Source organism: Dermochelys coriacea, chromosome 3 (assembly GCF_009764565.3).
Source record: "Dermochelys coriacea isolate rDerCor1 chromosome 3, rDerCor1.pri.v4, whole genome shotgun sequence".
NCBI classification, from domain to species: domain Eukaryota; kingdom Metazoa; phylum Chordata; order Testudines; family Dermochelyidae; genus Dermochelys; species Dermochelys coriacea.
In genome coordinates this window covers 164,398,004-164,420,056 of record NC_050070.1, presented here as the reverse complement: position 1 = coordinate 164,420,056, position 22,053 = coordinate 164,398,004, and the positions used below count along the sequence as shown (strand labels likewise).

General features: G+C 43.0%; 1 long non-coding RNA gene across 1 annotated transcript in view; it reads left to right on the top strand.

Annotated features, from left to right (window-relative positions):
• Nucleotides 1-22,053, top strand: part of LOC122459501 — a 49,186-nt gene that overhangs the window by 3,801 nt on the left and 23,332 nt on the right. Inside the window, exon 2 of the long non-coding RNA XR_006280239.1 lies at nucleotides 18,315-18,361. This is a non-coding gene — a long non-coding RNA (uncharacterized LOC122459501). The remainder of the gene's footprint in view (nucleotides 1-18,314; nucleotides 18,362-22,053) is intronic.

Genomic DNA, 22,053 nt, shown 5'->3' with positions numbered 1-22,053 from the left:
CAAGCTTATAACCTTACCAGAGTTCATTCCAGCTCTCACATGGGCTCAGGCAAGAGCAATCTTTCAACACCCCACCCTGTGGGCTTCCTTATAGTCACAAGTTCAACAGAGCTTCAGCTCAGAACAAGCACACAGTCTTATGAGACCTCAGGATTGGGGCCCTTCCTGGACCAGGGGCCTTGTCCGTTTGCGGGATCAGGAAGAAGGCCCCGAGTCGGTCTAATCTCGTCTTTTCTTTGTCGGTCTTTGGAGAATCCAGTTTGAACCAGTACATGCCTATCTCCCTGGCAGGGTTTCAAAGGCTGACAAGTGAGGAAGTTCATTAGAATCTTCCTGCCCTGCTAGAGAAAGTACATAGAATATTACAATAACACATACCCAATTGCACTGTAATACAATGGACCCCAAAGGTATTTAACTTAATTCAATAAGGTTTAACTTAACTCACTAAATATTTACTTTAATTCCATAAGTTTTGTTCAGTATATTAGAGGACATTGTCAGTCTGTCACAGAGAGATCATGGTGCATCTTAAGATATGTAGTTCAACTAGGGAGCATGGCCTATAGGTGAGAATGGGAACTTAAGACATGGACACAGCATTTCCAAATCAAAATATTTCTGTTTTTGGCCAAAATATTTCAGTTTCAGATGAATTTTTCCATTATTTGAATTTCCTCCAGAAAGTTGAATTCTTTCACAGGGGAAAAAGCTTTTTTGTTTTTGTTATTGCCAGCTCTAATTGTAATGAACATTACGGGGATTCTTTACTGAGGCTGCTGGATGCAAGCAAAACCCTGTAGTTTTCTCTAGCTCTTTAGCTCCTAGACTAACACAGCTATCACAGTCATTGCTATCTAGTGTCACCACACAGGGTCTCCCTAAGTCCTGGCCAGGAACAGGCAATCTATGGATTGATTAATAACTATTCTACACTGAAAAAACACCTTTGGGACTCTTTTAGGATTTATAATTGCCACAGTTAAGATATCACACGGCCCTTTCTAAGCAAGCACATTTATTCTTAAGGTAAAATAACTATAGAAAAAACATATTAAAACAATAAAATAACCTATATGCATGGTAATAAGCTTACCACAGATCACCCCCTCCCACCATTTACACAATAGCTCTGGTCAGTGTCAAGATCGGGGCCCTCCCCTTGGACAGGGAGTCTTGTCCGTTTGCTGGATCAAAATGAAGGTCCTATGTCAGTCTAAACTCAGGTTATTTATACAAAAATCCTTTCTTTGTCTGTTGGTCTCCAGATAATTCAGTTGAGCCAGTATATGTGAGTCTCTCTCTGGGTGGTGGTGGATCTCTGGTGGTGTTTCAACCTGAGTGAATTTGCCTAACCATCCCTCACTATTCTTAGTTCCTGGAGGGGTTGTGGTTACCCTTCACATGTAAGTACATAAGGTCCCTGGCCCACAATGGTACATAAACTTAATACAGTAAGATCTCTGCAAGATATTGCAGGAAATTGATATATCTGTCACAAGTATATCTTGTGAAATTTCTAGAAGCAAGTTTTCCTGAGGACATACTATACAATCTGTGTAGTTCAACTATGCAGTTCAAGAAGTGAAAGTTCAAGCAGTTATAGAAACAACAAAGCACAATAGAACCTTTTGACATCAGATGCCAGATTTGACAAGCCATTACTGTTTTACGTGATCTGTTCATAGACTAATATTCATACCTTTAATTAAAAATGGACCCAAATTGTAAACTAAGTTCTGAATAAAAGAAAAGGAGTACTTGTGGCACCTTAGAGACTAACAAATTTATTTGAGCATAAGCTTTTGTGAGCTACAGCTCACTTCATCAGATGAAGTGAGCTGTAGCTCACAAAAGCTTATGCTCAAATAAATTTGTTAGTCTCTAAGGTGCCACAAGTACTCCTTTTCTTTTTTGTGAATACAGACTAACACGGCTGCTACTCTGAAATAAGTTCTGAATGGCTCCATACTTTGGAGGGAGCTCAAAATATGGTACTGATTCTGGATCCAAATGTAAGCATTTCTTTGTAACATAAACCAAAATCCCAGGACCAGCCACCTCTGAACTTTACCAAGTTTGGAATTCAGACTCAGGTCTGAATTTTGCAGCTTGGGCCCATCTGTACTTTTGATGATTATAATGATAGCATTTGTGTTGATGGTGGAAACAGGTGTTTCAATCTTTCTCATGGCTCAGTGAAGAGTCTGAGAAGCCTCTATGGAGGTAGTAAAGTAAGTGGCTGAAGTTAATGTTAAATCCCATACCTAGCTGATGAAGACATTTAGGAAAGAGCCTATTCTAACCATCTTAAGAATTGGACATGAAAATATTGAGGTAGTGAAGGGGTTTGGCTTCTTTGTGTTCTCATGGGCATGAAATGTCGGCCTCCTCCAATGACATCAAGATGAAGCCATTTCTAGACACCTTCTACCCAAACCTCTTATAAAGACTTTTTTTTTTAACAGAGACTTGATCCTAGGTCCTGTCTCTCCCACTGTAGCATCTATGAATGGATTACTAAAGTGTCAGCAACATAGTAATATTCAGGAGCTGAGAAAGGGACCAGAGAGGGGAGAATGCCGTATTCAGGGGTTAGGAGCTTATTTGCATGAATTCTCCTTTTCTCCTTGTGGCAGCTCCGCATCTTGCATCTTCTGAGGAGTAAATATAAATCCCCTCTTCAACATCTTTAGATACCAAGTTTTACCATCTTTGGGATCAATGGGCCAGCTGTGAAGGCTGTTTAAGCATCAGACTTGGGTTTCCACTTCTTAAAACAATATTACCAACAGATCCTAGGATTTTGGCTCAGAATGTGAGACACCGCAAGCATTGGTTACAGAAGTCCACTGGTCCCTAGCTTGAAGGATGAGGCCAAACCTGATGAAGATGTTGGCAAGGCTTTAATAAATATCCAACAAATCCCTCCACATAAGTAAACAGGATTTTTCATTCCAGATCAGACTGTTCGTTCAATTAGTCTGGTTTCCGGTCTCCAGCAGTGACCAGCATTTGATGCTTGAATGCCTGATGTTCCATGGGGAGATCATTAAAATCCCATGATGCTCATTGCCTGCAGTGCAATACTATTAATGGGGAGGAAATTCCTTCTGAAACTCTTGCATGTCATCAATTTACACACTGTAGCAGTAGATGGATCTGATTCCTTAATTACGTTAGTTTGCATACAGAAGCATAACCTTACAAAATTAGCACTCTTCCATTGGTCTGCATCTATATAATTATTAGAGAATCCAGAAACAATAAAAGGACAGGACATAGAAGCTCTGGAGTATTTTTCCTTCGAGTTTATCTAAGATGCCTTGGGAGGGGGGCAGAAATCCCAACTGTCCTAAGAGAAATAAGGTTCAGCAAGTTGAGTCTAGGATTTTTGCCTGTGTTACTTGGATTTTCAAGAATGTTTGGAAATGTTGCATGTCTGCTTCATCTCTTTATTGCAGTGTGCTTTTTTTGCCCAATTCATTTCAAGCTCTGAATTTTTCAGGACAAAAATTAAGCTCTTTTAATATCTTCAGTAGTTGAGTCACCAATGGGACTATTCGTGGGTATAAAGTTATTTGTGCAGAAACAGGGTCTAAATTCATTTCTGAGCTATTTGTTTTGCTTATAAAACAAGAGAAAGGATCATTTTTTGGTTAAGGCACTGGAGTGGGACTCAGAATATCTGGATACTCTTTCTGTCTAGTCTAGTTAGACTGCAACCTTTCTGAGGCAGAGGCTATCTTGTACAATTTGTTTGTACAGCACCTACAACAATGGAGTCCTTTCCTACTGCAGTACAAATAATAACAACATACCATAATGGCTATATGATTATTATTGTTTATTTATTGGTTTTCTAGTTGTGCACAGAGGTTCCAATTAGGGCTCAGGGCCCCTTTGAGCTAGGCATGCTACACACATATAAATAAGACAGTTCCTATCCAAAAGAGCATACAATTTAGTATGTGAAGGGAAAGGCAACATAAATGTATAAAACTTATAAATGAGCAAACGTAGCAAGACATATTAAAATTGGACAGAGGCCCTCAGTGGTACCCCACATACACACACAAAACCACAATTAATAAAGCATGTGATTCTTATGAACAAAGAACAAGTCTAAAAATTCCAAAAAATCAAAGTTTCAACAAATGTCCTTGCGGAGACTAATTTAAAAAACTGAAATACAAAATAATAAAGGTACGAAAGGGAGAAAAAAGCGAGACCGAAAGATGTACCCATTTTATCCCTCTTCCTAAGCCAAGCCATTAGCATATGGGATCTTGTTTTGCAGAACTTTGGATAAGAATCAAGGATTTTGTTTCTTCAGTTTTAAGAACTTTTCATCACTTTTTCCTTCTAGCATGAAAATACAACCTTAACTGCTTTAGCAGGGGAAGCTTTGGGGTTTGAAAAAAAATTTCTTTCCGTGCCAATGTCTGCAGTTGAAATCAGCGTCAATCCTCATTCTCATAGCGGAATATTCATTTTCACCAGGAATCTTCTTTACTTACATGTACATCCTTTGCACAGCACTAAAGAGAAAGAGTGGAAGTCTGTGTTTGTGTTATGGGAGTGCGTTCTTCCGATTGCGCTATCTGAACATTCTTACTGCTTGAATTTGTTTCACATGCTGTGAGGCACCCAGAAGGAAGGCCGCCTGCCTGGCTCAGAGCTGGTGCATAAGCAGCACTTCTGGATGAATCATCAAAGAATAAAGAATATGAACTAATAAAGGGGGAAAAGCCATTTTTGATAAACATCTATTAATGCGATTCTTATGTAACACAATGGCATGCATGTGACCATGTTGTGTAGGAGGTTGGAATGTGGGATTTGCCATGCCAGGTCAGATCACTGGTCCCTCAAGCTCAATATCCTGTTTCCAGCAGTTGATGCTTGTGAGAAAAAACACAATGATGCACCCAGCCTAGTGTGCAACGTTGAGGATGGGGGAGGGGTGTGTGAAATTCCTTTCTGACCTCCTTTAGTGAAGAAATAATGAAATTTGTTTACTTTTATTGTTTTTGTAGCTCCCATAGCCACAAGTACTATTCATGATTATAAAACAATCCAGTCCGTCTTTCAGTTCTACCTGAAATTCCTTTTGTACCCATGTGTGCTTCCCTTTTCAGTGGCTATTCAATATGGAGTTTATTTTATTTGACATGAATTCTGTACTATAAAATAATATTTCTAATAGAAACAAAATTCAAACTTATCCATAAAGTTTATTCTTTCTCACCTCCTTACCTATGCTGCTGCTTTTTATAGTTTAGGGATACCATAAAGCAGTGTTACTGTTACTACCCTTTTCAATTGCTTGAAAGTCCACTCCCCCACTGACAGGCACTTCACACAGCCACCAAGTAAATAACAACATGACATTAGGACATTGAACAGCAAAGTTTCTGTTGTGACATGACGTACAGATATGTGGTACCCTCGAGACATGTCCAGGTGTGAACAGCGCACAAGACTTCAGCCACAGGGTGAGCCTTATTATGCAAAGGGAAATATTTTATTTTAGCTCCTCCCAATGTAATGCCTAGCTCTCTGTCCCAAACATGAGGATTAGAAATATCCACTTGAATCTATGGCTAGATCTACATTTGGAGCTGGATTTGGAGCTGGAGATGTGATTCCCAGCTTTGTCCTCACCCATAACTATTTCACATTTGGTGACAATGTATACCTTCAAATCAGCGGCACTGCGATGGGTACCCACATGGCCCCACAGTATACCAACATTTTTATGGCTGACTTAGAACAACGCTTCCTCAGCTCTCGTCCCCTAATGCCCCTACTCTACTTGCGCTACATTGATGACATCTTCATCATCTGGACCCATGGAAAAGAAGCTCTTGAGGAATTCCACCATTATTTCAACAATTTCCATCCCACCATCAACCTCAGCATGGACCAGTCCACACAAGAGATGAACTTCCTGGACACTACGGTGCTAATAAGCGATGGTCACCTAAACACCACCCTATACTGGAAACCTACTGACCGCTATGCTTACCTACATGCTTACCTACATGCCTCCAGCTTTCATCCAGACCACACCACACGATTCATTGTCTACAGCCAAGCTCTACGATACAACCGCATTTGCTCCAACCGCTCAGACAGAGACAAATACCTACAAGATCTCTATCATGCATTCCTACAACTACAATACCCACCTGCTGAAGTGAAGAAACAGATTGACAGAGCCAGAAGAGTACCCAGAAGTCACCTACTACAGGACAGGCTCAACAAAGAAAACAACAGAACGCCACTAGCCATCACCTTCCGCCCCCAACTAAAACCTCTCCAACGCATCATCAAGGATCTACAACCTATCCTGAAGGACGACCCATCACTCTCACAGATCTTGGGAGACAGACCAGTCCTTGCTTACAGACAGCCCCCCAATCTGAAGCAAATACTCACCAGCAACCACACACCACACAACAGAACCACTAACCCAGGAACCTATCCTTGCAACAAAGCCCGTTGCCAACTCTGTCCACATATCTATTCAGGGGATATCATCATAGGGCCTAATCACATCAGCCACACTATCAGAGGCTCGTTCACCTGCGCATCTACCAATGTGATATATGCCATCATGTGCCAGCAATGCCCCTCTGCCATGTACATTGGCCAAACTGGACAGTCTCTACGTAAAAGAATGAATGGACATAAATCAGACGTCAAGAATTATAACATTCAAAAACCAGTTGGAGAACACTTCAATCTCTCTGGTCACTCGATCACAGATCTAAGAGTGGCTATCCTTCAGCAAAAAAGCTTCAAAAACAGACTCCAACGAGAGACTGCTGAATTGGAATTAATTTGCAAACTGGATACAATTAACTTAGGCTTGAATAGAGACTGGGAATGGATGAGTCATTACACAAAGTAAAACTATTTCCCCATGGTATTTCTCCCTTCCACCCCACCCCCCACTGTTCCTCTGATATTCTTGTTAACTGCTGGAATTAGCCTACCTTGCTTGTCACCATGAAAGGTTTTGGCTTATCTTAAGTGATCACTCTCCTTACAGTGTGTATGATAAACCCATTGTTTCATGTTCTCTGTGTGTGTGTATATAAATCTCTCCTCTGTTTTTTCCACCAAATGCATCCGATGAAGTGAGCTGTAGCTCACGAAAGCTTATGCTCTAATAAATTTGTTAGTCTCTAAGGTGCCACAAGTACTCCTTTTCTTCCAGCTTGTATAGACATACTTGCACTAGCTCTCATCACGTTAGCGAATAGTAGTGAGGCTGCGGTAACGTGGGCATCGGCGAGTAGTGACATGGGATAGCTACCCTGAGTATGTACCTCTGGAGTCTAAAAGAAAGTTTATGCATTCAAATTCTAGCCTATGGGGTGCTTGCAAACAATGTCGTTGACTATTTGTTGTCCACCGCTATTTCTTATTTGTAGTATGTAATTTGTCACCCGAGTCATAAATCTTAGATATAATTTCTGCCACCAAATGGATGCGTGAAAATCTTTACACAAGAGACTGAAGAACGATGAATAACAAATAATACACTTCTGATATGACTTTCCAGATGAATCATCATTCATGCTAAAGTTTGCGAAACTTTTAGGATTTGCAAACATTTTCATGAATAAACTGGGGTTTATCTGACTAGTTTGAACAACAAAAAATATGTTCCCAACAATAACAAACAGTGGAGCAAATTCACTGGGGTTATTTGTAAAAATATTGACAAATTTATTTAACATTTACATTTTTTATCTGTTCTAATTTTCTCCAGCAGGAGAAAAAATATGTTGCCACCACAATTCTCTCTAAAGGGGCCTGAACCAAAGCCCATTGAAGTCAATAGGAATCTTTCTTCTGACTTCAATGCACTACGGATCAGGCCTTAAAAGTAAACCCGTATTATTTTCATCCCTTTTAAATGCTACAGCACTTTAACCTAAGGACAGAAGTGTGCATTCGGGCAAAAACTTGCCAAGTCCTCATTTGCTCTAAAATATTGCTGGTAAGCCAAGAGCAAGAGATATTGCCATTTTTGTTTTCTGGTTGGTTTCTGCTATTGCTAGAGTTCAACAATACTGAACATTCCAGTCTTTGTGAAATACAACTTTATTTCCAGCTTGAAACATTGAACTTTCTGCATTCTTCAGTAATTGGTGGCAGAAGCTAATCCAATTTTGTCCCACTCCACAATTGCTTTACTTCTTTTCTTTAAAGTGTAGCTGCTCCAGAAAATCTTAACCAGGCATTTGCATAGGAACAGAGTAATCGTTAAATAATAATTATGTGAGGGATCGAGTGAAGGGTTTATGAGGCCCCTGAATGAGAGCTAGGTTACAGGAAGCTCACTCACCATGACTTAAAGCTTTAGAGAGAGGAAGTATTCAAGATCAGGATGCTACCATCACTGATACTGGATTAACTGCCACTATTGGTCACACATATCATGTTATTGAGGAACAATGTAGGAATAGCGTGCGTCTTTTCATAAGAAGCATGCCTGGCATGCTGTAGAAGATAACCTTAAGCTCAGGAGAATCAATATGTTTCAGTTAATAGCTCACCTGGATAAACACATCCATCGCTCACTCCACACAATGCTTGTTCCCCACAAGTTAGGCAAGTATGTGTGTGATATTGGTACATCTTGCCATGCCCCAGTGGAGACTGTACATCATAAAGAGATTCTTCCTGGAGTTGGGCAAGGATGAGAAAAGCCTACATGATATGCAAATTTACTCTTTAAAAAAAAGTTCGTGTTTGCCAACTGTTGGAGTCTAATCAAGTTAACTTACAGTCAATGGAGATTACTATAATAAGGAAACTGTGGGCCCAAACCTGCAGTTCCTACACATGAGAGTAGTTCCCCTGAGGAGTATGGGTGAAATTCATTGGTGGTGTAACACAGTGGATAAATCTGGCTCATTTGGGACTGCTTGTGTACATTGCAGGATCAGGTCTGTGATGGGGTATATAGACCGTACAAGGGAATGGACAATAAAAGGCTTAAAAAGGAAGCCTCCTTAGCTGTAGCCTATGGGCAGGCTAACAACAGGAAGGATAAATAGGCTGCAACTGAGCCAGAATGAGGTGGCTGCCACCAGAAAGAGAGCCACAGTGAAGGGGTTCCACAAGGTCAGACAAGAGGAAGTAGCCCATAAAAAAACAGTCAGTTTGAGGCTCAAAAGATTACCAGGGGGAAGATACCTGTGAGGACCCAAGGAAGGAAGCAGCCCAGAGAAGCGGTAGGAGATTTAAATAAACAAGTCTCTGACTACACCACTCAGGTTGGACCCAGTGGAGAGGGCAGGCCTGGGTCCCCCTACTCACTCCCAGCGCAGATGGGGGCAGAGATTGCCAAGACCTGATATGGGGTGGCAATAAAAACAGGAATATTGGACTTTGCCTTGGTGTTCCTGCTTTAACTTACTCTACTTCTGCCCTGGTGAACAAAGAAGGGAGGGAACCTGCAAAGGGGCAATGTTGAAAAGAGGATTAAGAGAGGCCCTGAGGCAAACTCCTGGTACTATTGACTGAACTGCCACAGCCACTAAGGAGACTGGTGGGGCTTGAGTGAGGCTAGACACCTTTCAGTCCTGGAAGGGGAAAGATACAAGTAACAAAGTGAAAGGAGTGGAGTTATAGGTGAAGACGGATGAATTTAGGTTGCATCGCTGAATCTACAAAGGAAAACTGAGGCAGGGATGCCCACAGTGTCATGGTGGACCACCAGGGAGAGATGCAGGGCCAAGGTCTAGCCGTTATAGGGTCTTGTATCTATAAGGAAAGCTGAACTGCAAATCAGATGAAACAGAGCCGGGAAAATCCAGAGGAGCTTGTTGAAAGGCATAGATTTTTAAGAGATGGAGAATGTTAAAGTCAGTAAATGCTATGTGAGAACCATAAAGACACAGCAGCTGCCAACCAGTAGTTACCCTTTTCTGCACAAATGTGCTGTGCCATCTGGCAGGACTCTGTGACTGGGGAGCTGGATCCATGGACTTGCAAAATTTAGATTAAAAACCAGTAAAAGCCAAATATCTGCTTTTTCAAAACTTGGGAATTTTGGGGGGAAATTCAGTAAAAACTGTGAATGTGTGTAAATGAGAACAGTTCTCCATTTTTTGTATTAATATCATCTGTGCTGTACAATTAATAACGTCCTGTCCAAATAGCTATCAGGAAGCTCTGGATTCAACAGGTGAATTATTTCCCCTTTAGAAAAGAATTTTCTAGGCTGGATTATTTTTTAATTATTATTTCATAATTTTTGTTCATTATTTATTTATCACCAAGAATGTGCTAGGCATTTTACAAAGAAGTTAAAAAAAGAAAGAAGACATGATCCCTGCTCCAATGAGCTTGCAACTACCACATTGTAGTTCTGAAAACAAATTAATGTTGGGGTTGGGATGGGCTATTGGTTTTTGGGTCACTTATTTATAAACTTCAGCAGGGACATTCTCAGGGACCATTTTCCAGTGCCCAGGGCGTGGTGATCTCAGGAGCGTTCAGCTGGCATAGAACATAATGTGCTGTTCAACTCTTGTCTGTTCTTGTAAAAACTCAAGATTCATTAACAACAGCATCAGCAATCACCTGGATTGTGGTGGGAGGGATGTCAAGTGCCTTGGAGGATTGATTGGGGGAGAATTACCCACTTCTAGCCTGGTGCCTCCTTGTCTGTGGATACTTTGCAGCACAAAAGGAAAGCCATTTGAATTTAAGTGATGCCAGTGACTCTCCTTCAAGGTTAGGGAGAAGGCCATCCCTGCTGTAAACCCATTAGTTTTGGATTACCATCTGGATACAATTTTTAATAAGATTAAATTAATATTATGGGGGAGAGTTTTAAAAGTGCCTTGGGGATTTAGGATTGTGCTCCTAAATCCCTCAAGTACTTTTGAACTCCATCTCCAAAATCTTAATTTCGTTACCTCTCCAAAAGACAAACTTCCTTCTCCCCTTGGCCATATTGATTGTTCTTAGGGCAAGGGTAAGAGCTGAAAAGTGCTAATGTATGATAAAGGTGAGGCAGTGGGTAAAGGTTTATTACAGGGGTGGCCAAAACATGTGGCTTTTTTATAGTTAAAGTGTGGCTCACGGAGCCCTTCATGCCCCACCCTCTTTCTCCACCTACCAGACTGGGGGGAGGGGAGCTGGGGGCTTCTGCCCAGTGGTGGGGCTAGGGCTTTCTGCTCAGCAGGGATGGTGGTCTAAGGACTTCAGCCCTGTCGGAGGCATCTGCCGGGGCTTGGGGTTTCAGCCCCGCAGGGCACACCTGGTGGGTCTTGGTGCTTCAGCAGAAGTGGGGCTGAAGCCATAAATCCCAGCAGCTGCCTCCCATGGGACCCCCTCCCTGTAGAGTGGAAGTCCCTAGCTCCACCACCCTACCACAAGGCAGAAGCCCTGAGCCCAGCATGTATGCCCAGCTCTCGAACTTCTGAATGTTATCATATGCGGCTCAGAGGGTCAGTAAGTTTGGCCACCCTGGTCTATTATTTCAACTGCTACAATTACACATTCACTAGCCAGAAATTTTATTTATAGATATAAATTCTGTATATTCTATATATATTCACCAATTCACTATTACCCTGCACCTTGTGCTGTCATTTACATCAGCACAGAGTGGGTGCAACAAGCTACCAAATAAAAATGGGAACAATTTGCACACGATTTTTTGGACTTAAGGTGCAGAGCAACAGTGTGTACATCTGTCTGAGTCCAAAAGGTCCTAGGCATTTTACAGACATACAGCGAGACAGGCCCGAGCCCCCTCCCTTTCCCCCCCCCCCGAGCAATTTACAACTAAGTTTAATGAAAGAAAGAAAATGCAATGGAAAGCAAACATTTGGCTGTTTTCTGTCTGTGATTGTGGTGTAATTTATTTTCATTCCTTTCTTGGATTCTTCCTTTACAATCCCATGTGTGATTAAAAAAAAACCAACCCAACAACTTCCCAGAAGAATTGTTTTTGATTTTACCACCCCTACAGAGATAGAGTGAGTGAAGATTTAAGTGAAGTTGCTTATTATGGTGCCAGACAGGAATTATTATTACAAGGCCTTTGGCTGCTAGCATAAGAAAATGGGTTTTGGATTAGTGTTGCCCAAAGCAGCCTTTAATGGAAAAAGCCACACCCTTATAATGTCTCCTGAATTTAAGGGATGCAAAAAACAATGATAAGACGACCACACAAGTTAACACTGACTGCAGAGCTCCAGAAGTTTAACTAATAAGGGCTTTACAAAGCAAATCCTGAGGTTAATTCTCCTAAATAAAAAATGACTTAATTTATTATTTTAAAGAATGACATTCTCTTTGTCAAGTAATTAGTACTTATATCGGAGGATTTAAATAACTAGATGATAACAGAAGTTCATATTTTCAGGATAATTACAGCTCTTATGAAAGCTAAAGGGAAAATCAGAGGTGTTCATCTTTTAAAATAAACCCAGAGTGACATTTCCCCCACATCCCATACTTGCACTTCCTGGATAAGAAGGGCCAGATTCTGTCACACTTTACTCACATTGTGCACCTTACTCTTTGAGCAGACCTGCTGATTTCAGTGGGACTACTTGTGGATTAAGGTACTACTCAACATGAGTAATGCACGCAGAATCTGGCTCTAATTTCAGATTTGAGGTATTTATGGGTAAAATGCTAATCTGAGTTACTATGGCATTAATCTGGAGGAACTCTAGTCAGTGACTGTGACTAAGTCAGAGGATGAAATCCTGGCCCCACTGAGATCAATTGAGACATGATTTTACCCAGAGTCAGTGGCAGATTTAATAGTCAGCAAGGTCACCAAATGCGGACTGGGCCACACCTGATCTGGGTCCCTCATCTCCTCCTACCTGACAGTGGCAGAAAAACAAAAAGATGGGCCCCAATGCAGGTTTTTATGGTGGGTCCCATTCAAATAAACTTTCACTCTCCCTCCCATGTCCCCCATGCCCTGGCCCAGTTTCATGCCATGCTATCTGCTCCCTCTGCACCACTGCCACTGCCACTAGAGCCATCACCACTTCTCCCGCCAAAGGCAGAGCTGCAGTGGCAGGAGGCAGAGCCATGAACCACTGCAGCTGCCACCACCAAAGCTAGAGTCACAGTCACTCGGAAGAGCAGCACACCAACGCCTGCTGCCCGCATTTGAATTTGAGAGAGGAGGAGGGGCCTCCAACCAATATGAAGGCTCGGTCATTGGTGGTCCTGCTAATAAGAGTTCATGGCAGAGCTACAATTTTGGAGGCCCCTTCCCTGGGCAAATTCAAATGACGAGAGCATGGTTTTTCCTGGTGGCTGCAGCTGGCTGCAAACAATGGCAGCAGCAGCTGGGGCCGGGCACATGTTGCGTGGCTGCGCAGCTCTGAGCCTGCCAGGGCCCTCCAAGTGCAGAGGCCCCTAAACAGCTGCATTAGCTGTTCCTCGGTTACTGCCATCTCCCCTGCTCAATTCTGGGGTCCCATCCTGATAAGTAATTGAGTCAGTCACCATGGCAAGGGGCCCCCTTGCTGCCTTACGGCTGATGCAATTGCATGGGTTGCATCTGTCTAACACTGCCAGGGCTGGATTAACCTTTTGTGGGCCAGGCACCAAACATATTTGTGGGCCCCCATGGAGGCAATGGAGCATGGTGCGGGGAGGTCAGTCCCCGGAGCGAGGGGCCGGCCAGCCAGAGGCAATGGGGCATGGCAGGGCAGGGGCAGCCCTGCTCCGCGCAATGCGAGGGCACTATTTAAAAACCGGCAGTTGCCACACGCACAGTGGCCTGCCCGGCCCTGTGCTGCCAGCATGCCCCTTCCCTTTGGGGGTGGGCCCATGCCACTCCACACAGCCCGCCCCCCCCGACTCCCTATGGCCAGAGGCCCTCCAGACCCACTATGCCCAGCACCACCCCAGACTCACCCACAAATGCACAGCGCCCTGCCCAACACCACCCCTGCCCATAGCCCCATCACAACTGCCCAGCACCCCTCACAGAACCCCCATTCCCTAGTGCCTCAACACACACAGATCCTCCCTGCCCCTTCACAGCCCAGCACCTCCCCATATTCCCACAGATCCACTCCCCCAAGCCCTGCCTCCTGGCCGCACTCACCAGCCTTGCTGGGAGGCGACTGTGTCTGCCGGGCTGAGCTGGCAGCGCAGCCAGGGCTGGTCCCAGGGCCGGGAATCGCTCTGGCCCCTCAGCAGTGGCACAATCAGCCAGGCCAGGACCTGCCCCGGCCGGGGTCCCTCAAGACGAATTTGCCTGGAGGGGCCCAGCCAAGCCCTCCACACTGTCTTCTCTCCCATACCTGGCTGAGACTGGCCAGGCTTCTGCACCAGTCCCAGGTGGCTCAGCTCTGGGGAGAAAGGTGGGGCCTCACAGGTGGTGGGAAGCAGAGACTGCCCAGAGCCAGAGGTGCACTAGGGTACAGCCAGGGGGCAGAGAGGAGCAGGGGGGTGGGACCAGGGAGTGGAGAGGAGCCCTCGGCCAGCTGGCAGGCCGAGAGGAGCAAGTGATGGGCAGGGGGAGCTAGCAGGATCTTGGGGCACAGTGCAAGCGGAGCAGGCCGGGGCCCGGCTCCATGGAGCCACTGGAGCCACTGTAAACCCGGCACTGATCGCTGCGCTTGGCCATCAACCTCCATTTTTTATAGAGGTTCCAGGGGACCCACACCCACCTGTCCTGAAGTGCCTTTGCAAAATCCCACAGCATTGAGCATGCCCAGAACACGTGTCTGGTAATAGTAGAAGTTTCCTACCCCATTCTGCAGGGGCATGCTCCAGCGCTGAAGGAGCTGCTGTTGGGAATTGTAGTTTTTCTTCATATCCTCCATATCTTCCTCTTGCAGCAGGACACTGGGAGAGGTATGTATCTGCCTGCTCTCTCCCGCACACTCTAGTTCTACATATCTCTGCTAGATGCTGCACAGAAAATCAGCGCTTTGGGGGGATTGCCCCCACAACTGAAGGCTAAATTAAGCAGCACAAAAAAAACACTTTATTTAGGCGTATATTTCCAACTTAGTTATTCTCACATTGGAAGATATCTGAAAATGAAACCCATAAATACAAATACAAATCTGGGTTTAGAAAATGAAAAAAAAATGTTATTATAAACTGCCTTCAAAGATCCTAAGCTGTAGAAGCTACCATGTTGTAAACTTCCTGATCAACTCCTGTAGTCTGAAGTAGAAAAGTCAAGAACTGCATCTCAGTGCAGCAAGCATGAATCTGTCATTGTCTCATGGTTTAAGTCAGGAAAATTATTTGTGCAGTAGCACTGATGTTGCGCCTGTAGTAGTAGCTGATCATATTTCGAGAGAAACTTTGCTTGAAACCAGCACAACTGAAGATCCTGTGATGAGAATATCTGAACATAAGAACGGCCATACTGGATCAACCAAAGGTCCGTCCAGCCCAATATCCTGTCTTCTGACAGTGGCCAATGCTAGGTGCTTCAGAGGGAATGAACAGAACAGGTAATCATCAAATGATCCATCCCCTGTTGCCCATTCCCAGCTTCTGGCAAACAGAGGCTAGGGACACCATCCCTGCCCATCCTACCTAATAGCCATTGATGGACCTATCCTCAATGAATTTATCTAGTTCTTTTTTGAACCCTGTTATAGTCTTGGCCTTCACAACATCCTCTGGCAAGGACTTCCAAAGGTTGACTATGTGTTATGTGAAGAAATACTTCCTTTTGTTTGTTTAAAATCTTCTGCCTATTAATTTCACTTGGTGATCTCCAGTTCTTGTGTTATGAGGAGTAAATAACAAACCAACAAACCAAAGATCCCATAGATAATCTTAAAACCAAAAATCCCAAAGACCCTGTAAATGAACTTGAAATGAGCAAAACCAAGAGACTGGAGGTGGGCAGGTCAACAATAAAGCAGGTCAAAGCAGTCATATTGCTGAAATAGGTTTGAAGTTTGCATCTGATGTTGCTTTAAAGATTCAGTTTTATGTGAAGGATTTTAAGAAGTAGCTTACTCTATTTGGTTTCCTCCATCCCAGGCGATTTCAAAATATAACGTTAGAAGAGTCAAAAGAGGAAGTTCTTAAACTCATGGGGAAAAACTCATATTTTTCTTTAGACCTGGTATATGAGATTGTGTCTTTCAAGATGTATTATTTTAGAAAGTGCACAGAGGTGTTCAGTTTGTCACTTGGAGTCCTGAGCTATTTGAATTTCACAGTATCAAGTTCTCTTGATAATGTTTTACCAGAAATGGAAATGTTATGTCAACTCTTTCTAACCATATCAGTTTGAGTGGCTAGTGCCAAATGCTCAATGAGCACTTTCAGACATGTCAGAAAGTATATGTGGTCACTGCTATCACAGACACAGCTGCGTGACCTTGCTCTTCTTGCACCTGAGAAAGATGAGAAAGCAAGGCTGAAGCTGGACAGCATCACAGAACAATTTGCTAAGGAAAAGTGTCACTGGGGCATGAGGTTTCAATAAATGGGAATACGCAAGCCAGTTTCAGTGAGATGCCACTTTTGTGTAGGCCCATGATTTTTGTTTTATTGCTTTTTTTAATATTTAAAAAAGCCTAAGGTGATGTGACCATTGGGCCCCATGCTGCGTGTTTGCTGACCATGCTCTGATTCTTAAATCTGCTCCTGCCCCAAAGTCTGGCCCACTGGTTTTTAAGGTCTGATTCTGCTCCCATTGAGGTCAATGGGAGTTTTGTAATTGACAGGACTCTGTTTATTATAGATAATACCAAGCAACTGTATGTAGACCTGAGCTGTAGAAAAATTCTGACATTGTTTAAAAAAAAACCCCAACCCTGTACCAAATAGTAATTTAGAGCATCTGAGATGAGAGTTGAGTATCTATCCCCTGTTATTTACTTGATTAAAATTCCTACACCCTAGGTTAGCTTGGAACAGATCTAGTGTAATTTGCCAAATCTAAAGGATCATGCAGTTCAGACACACAACACATTCCAAAATTGTCATCATTTCCTAGGCCTCCATCCCATATACCCTTATTCATATAAGTGTCTGTCCTATTGATACAATGAAGACAAATGATAATGATAATGAAGCTCATTATTCACTAATGGAGGGCAAATGGAGAGCAACACCAATGCACTCGTTGCACTAAAGATCATGGAGACAGCACATGCTGGACGAAGAGCTTAAGCTATTCTTTAGTGGAGAAACAGGATTCAGTTAAATTGTTTGTGAAAAGTGTCTGCTTTCTTCCATGGAAAAATTTGTTATTACAAATTGAATGCATCAACCCTAAAATATTTCATCCAAAAATGGAATATTTTTATTTGAAAATGCTGCTATGGTGCCTCTTGGCAGTTCAATTTGGGGCCATCATGCTTCCATTATTCTCCATGGCTGGGGTTCCTTCATCAGAGTACAGCGCCCATGGTGCACATTGACCAGGGACTCCTATGATATGCTACTTTCCACCTCCAAGAAGAGAGATCATAGTGTATCATGGGAGATGAAGTCTCACCATGGAACCTGGCCAGAGAGGAGAATGGGAGCAATAAAGCACCCAAACGATAACTTCCATGGAGCACCACAGCAGCATTTCCAAATGGAAATATTTGATTTTTGGGCCAGAATATTTCCTATTCTAATTTCTGCCTAAAAAATATCAAAATTTTCCATGCATAATAATTTTAACCAGCTCTACCTATGACACTAGCCAGATCCACAAAAACCCCTTTGATGATCTGATCCTATACAAGTTAATGCTACATATGTTGTGTTAGGAGTTTCTCTCTTTCAAAACAGGCATAATTTACGGGTGTTGTATTACAGCCATGAAATGTACACCTCTGATGGCATCATAAAAGGGCCAGGTACTTAGAGACTATGATGATTGTTGCGCTAGAAATATGTAACAAAGTAGATGGATGGAGAGCCTATCTTCCCACAGAATTGAATTCTTATAAACCTAATAATTTCATTCTCTTTGCTGCTGCTGGTAGTTTATTCATTTTTAATATGTATTGCACTTACAGTGCATTGTACCTGTATCTGTTGCATTTGCCCAAATAGCTGTGTGTAGATTATTTAAACCCATGATTGGGAAATTGAAGCTGGCTCTGAGCATCTTGGCATCTTCTTGCTTTTTTCCCCCTTGTTATCATATTTTCATACATTCTTTGCAGAGTTTGAGCTGAGAAGCCCTTTTTAATTAGGCTAGTGTAAGCTGATCACCGCAGGGATCAGGAAGGAATTTTTTTCCTGGTGGGCAGCATTGCACAATTGGCTAAAGTGGATAATGTTTATTTTGTTTTTACCTTCCTCTGACACGTCAGGTGCTGGATGAAGGATACAAGACTTCATGGGCCAATGCTCTGATGTGGTAAGGCAAATCCTGTCCTACTTATATTGCATGAATGGGATTTGACTTATATCATTAAAATGCACGTTATCCTGAAAAGTACGTGAGGCATCTTGAATACAAAGTGTTAACTTTTTTGTAATTAAAGCCCTTAATCAGGGCTCAGTGAATAAAAAGAATGCTAGTATGAATCAGATGGGCAGGACACATGCAATGTGGCCATAAAAGAGAAGCCCTCTTTGGAGATGAAATAGCTGATGAAATAAAAGCCAGTCTTCCTAGACGACTGCAAAATTGACAGAAGAGCCTTTGTAGTACTATAGCCATCACCTCCTGCATGGGACAACCTCAAAACACTTTTCTGAATCATTTTTGGGATACATAAAAGCCAAAGGTTGATAAAGAAATGAGTCAGAGCTTCCTTGGGGAAGCGGGGAGAAGAGTGGAGGCTTTTTTCTGACCTTTTGTAAGGCTGAGGTTTTATCTCCCAGGGGGGAGCCTTGGTGAAAAGAGAGAGCTCTGCAACTGTAGTTGCAATAGATTTAAAAAAAAATCTGGCATCTTTTTATTTAAAGCCGAAAGTTTATAAGCTGATTTACAGGAACCTTCCAACGAAAGAGAAAAACATCAGCTGATGAATGGAAGTCTGTAGTCTCTAAAGTGAGGCCAACAGTAATTTATTGGAATATGTGAAACCATCCTACCCATACATATTAATTTTGTTGAATGTCAACTTAAGTTGACTTATTTGCTCTTCTTTCTGCACCTGCAGAGATATAAATACATGGGCAGAGGTTCTCAAATCTGACTCAGGGATTCAGCCATTTAAGGGAAACTGTCTAATTGTATCCTCTCCCCAGCTTTGAAAATCAGGAGTTGTGGGGCTAAATATCCTAGCTGGCTTTGAAAATCTTAACCATTGTAAAAAAGAAAAGGAGTACTTGTGGCACCTTAGAGACTAACAAATTTATTTGAGCATAAGCTTTCGTGAGCTACAGTTCACTTCATCGGATGCATTCAGTGGAAAATACAGTGGGGAGATTTATATACACACACAGAGAACATGAAACAATGGGTTTTATCATACACACTGTAAGGAGAGTGATCACTTAAGATGAGCTGTTACCAGCAGGAAGGAGGGCGGAAAGGAGGAAAACCTTTTGTGGTGATAATCAAGGTGTGCCATTTCCAGCAGTTAACAAGAACGTCTGTGAAACAGTGAAGGGTGGGGTGGGGGGAGAAATAACATGGGGAAATAGTTTTACTTTGTGTAATGACCCATCCACTCCCAGTCTCTATTCAAGCCTAAGTTAATTGTATCCAGTTTGCAAATTAATTCCAATTCAGCAGTCTCTCGTTGGAGTCTGTTTTTGAAGTTTTTTTGTTGAAGGATAGCCACCCTCAGGTCTGTAATCGTGTGACCGGAGAGATTGAAGTGTTCTCCAACTGATTTTTGAATGTTATAATTCTTGACGTCTGATTTATATCCATTTATTCTTTTACGTAGAGACTGTCCAGTTTGACCAATGTACATGGCAGAGGGGCATTGCTGGCACATGATGGCATATATCACATTGATAGATGCGCAGGTGAACGAGCCTCTGATAGTGTGGCTGATGTGACTAGGTCCTATGATGGTGTCCCCTGAATAGATTTGTGGACACAGTTGGCAACAGGCTTTGTTGCAAGGATAGGTTCCTGGGTTTGTGGTTCTGTTGTGTGGTGTGTGGTTGCTGGTGAGTATTTGCTTCAGATTGGGGGGCTGTCTGTAAGCAAGGACTGGCCTGTCTCCCAAGATCTGTGAGAGTGATGGGTTGTCCTTCAGGATAGGTTGTAGATCCTTGATGATGCGTTGGAGACGTTTTAGTTGGGGGCTGAAGGTGATGGCTAGTGGCATTCTGTTATTTTCTTTGTTGAGCCTGTCTTGTAGTAGGTGACTTCTGGGTACTCTTCTGGCTCTGTCAATCTGTTTCTTCACTTCAGCAGGTGGGTACTGTAGTTGTAAGAATGCAGGATAGAGATCTTGTAGGTATTTGTCTCTGTCTGAGGGGTTGGAGAAAATGCGGTTATATCGTAGAGCTTGGCTGTAGACAATGGATCGTGTGGTGTGATCTGGATGAAAGCTAGAGGCATGTAGGTAGGAATAGCGGTCAGTAGGTTTCCGATATAGGATGGTGTTTATGTGACCATCGCTTATTAGCACCGTAGTGTCCAGGAAGTGGATGTCTTGTGTGGACTGGTCCAGGCTGAGGTTGATGGTGGGATGGAAATTGTTGAAATCCTGGTGGAATTCCTCAAGGGCTTCTTTTCCATGGGTCCAGATGATGAAGATGTCATCAATGTAGCGCAAGTAGAGTAGGAGTATTAGGGGACGAGAGCTGAGGAAGCGTTGTTCTAAGTCAGCCATAAAAATGTTGGCATACTGTGGGGCCATGCAGGTACCCATCTCAGTGCTGCTGATTTGAAGGTATATATTGTCCCCAAATGTGAAATAGTTTGTGTCTCAGTGCTATGAACTGTCCCTGCATCTTAACAGCCATGTCTACATTGCAGCTGGGAGTGTGCCTCCTAGCCCAGGAAGACAGACACATGCTAGCTCTGCTTGAGCTAGCACACTAAAAATAGCAGTGTGGATGCTGGCCGCATGGGAAGTACGACTCTTGAGTACTTGGGAAGTACTTGAGTAGAAATCTGCCTAACCCCTTGGCTTAGCGACTCTGCCCAAGCTGCAACATCCACATGGCTATTTTTAGTGTGCTAGCTTGAGCAGAGCTAGCATGTGTCTGTCTACCTGGGATAGGAGGCATGCTCCCAGCTGCAGTGTCAACATACCTATGTGGCTGCAATTTTGTGCCCCCAAAACTGGAGCCTGTTTCTCAAGTCCAGGACCCATGTGCATTATCTGTAAAAAGAAGCGAGGATTGTTGCTGCTTCTGTTACACTTAGAATGGTTTATTTTCAACCTGTGCTTAGAACCGCAATGGTTCTGCTAGCAGACAGTGAATGGCCTCTTAATAAGAACTCTGTGGAAGTTTTCTTCAGCAGCAAGAGCCCTCCTCACTGTCCATATGGATAAAGAAGCTGACAATAACATATTAACAAGACTTTTACTGTTGACTCTGATAGGAGACAGCTGGCCTCAGTATTTGCCAGTTTAAGGGTTACTGCAAGGGTGTACCAGTGTCAGGATCCGTCCAGAATATCAAGGATATTGTGTCTGTTTAGTGGATACTTTTATAGTTGCTAGGGAAAGGTGATCGTGTCAATCTTGCAATCTTGCAAAGTGGTGTTGCATCTGCAGACTGCATAAACTCTGTAGGTAATGCCTATATAGTGAGTAATCTCCATATCAGTAAGTGCTACAATTTCTGCAGGATAGATCTACAAAGGTTTGTAAGGGTAGACCTGCAGAACTTATCAACTCCATAGGAAATACCTGTGGATCTTGCAACTAGTGCAATGGAGTTTATAATCTCTCTATGGTATGTGGAAGTTTATAATATCCAACAAGTTCTAATGAATCTCTTAGACCAGGGATCCCCAACGCGGTGCCCTCAGGACACTGTTTCTTGGCGGCATTTCGGCGGCGAGGCTTCTTTCCACTTCCGCTTCTTGGCGGCATTTCGGCGGCGGGGTGCTTGGCGCCTGCCACAGTTTGTTGGGCATAGGAATCTGCTATTCCCACAGAAAGGTTGGGGACCACTGTCTTAGAC